Source organism: Trichechus manatus, unplaced genomic scaffold, assembly GCF_000243295.1.
Source record: "Trichechus manatus latirostris isolate Lorelei unplaced genomic scaffold, TriManLat1.0 scaffold00032, whole genome shotgun sequence".
Lineage (NCBI taxonomy): Eukaryota > Metazoa > Chordata > Mammalia > Sirenia > Trichechidae > Trichechus > Trichechus manatus.
Window position 1 is genome coordinate 19,134,939 of NW_004443968.1, and position 1,243 is coordinate 19,136,181.

Below are 1,243 nucleotides of genomic sequence, written 5' to 3' on the forward strand. Positions count from 1 at the left end.
GGTGCTGCATGGCTCAGAACCTACCACCTCAGCTTGCACAGACATGCAGAGGGATCCCTGAGAGCATTTCTTTTTTTGTTGTTTTTTTTTTTTCTGTTTTTTTGGGGGGGTTTCTTGTTCTTTTTCTTTTTTTAATTTGTTTTGTTTTCTTTTCCCTCTTTTTCCCCTTTTGTCTGTCTTCATTACTCAGTTGCTTGTCTCTCTATACCTTCCTTCTCTTCCTGTCCCCTGAATACCTGGTGCTGAGTGACCCCTTTACAACTCCCAGCCAGAATGTACTCCAACACTTGGGAACAACTTCCCCAGACCTGGCAGCGTTACCGGTGGAATCCCTGGGAGCTTTGCTGTTCTTTTTTCTTTCTAATTTTTATTTAATCATTCTTTTATTTTATTTTTTTCTTCTGATTCCCCTTTTTGTTTTCTCCATTTCATAGTCTCTCATCTCTCCACTTCAACGGCAAGCTCGCCTAGTACTCTTTTTTCTTTGTATGCTTTTGGCTCCTGTTCCTCTCTCCTCTCTCCCATACCCATCTTAGCTCCACACATCACAATTTCATCCCTCAATCCTGCGCACCTGCACCGTGTGCTTAACATCACACCACCGAGCAGCACAGGCACGGCCTACTGGAACCTGCCCTGCACTGACTACTAACCTGCTCTGGTGGCTGTAGTAAGCGCCACAAACAACCCATACCAGCAACTCCTCTTCAGCTAGACCTGCCCTGCTGTACCATATCTGACCCACTGACCCTGTCAATTGAGAAGGAAATGAAAAGTATCATGCCCACAGACAAGCAAACAACAAAGAACACATAGCCTGCCTGCTCAGACATAGCCAAATAATTTTTAAAAAAGGAAGAAACAAACAAATTTACAATCAATAAACGAGAAAAATAACTACTGAATGCCCTGAAGACTGCAGACAATTTCAAAACATTTACAAAAACATCACAGGATGGTTCCAGTAGGCGTCCAAAATAAAACACCAGATGGCTTTCGAGGAGAAGAAAAGGCACTAGAACTACCTGATAGGGAATTCAAATCTCTATTACTTAGAATTATCCAAGAGTTAAAGCAAAATACAGACAAAAATGAGGAAAAAATAGACAAATTCATGGAAAAGACAGACAAATTCATGGAAAATACAGACAAAAAATTGGAATAATTCAGGAAAATAATGCAGGAACAAAATGCCAAAATAAATTCACAACTAGAAATTATACAAAAACAACAATTAGAAATC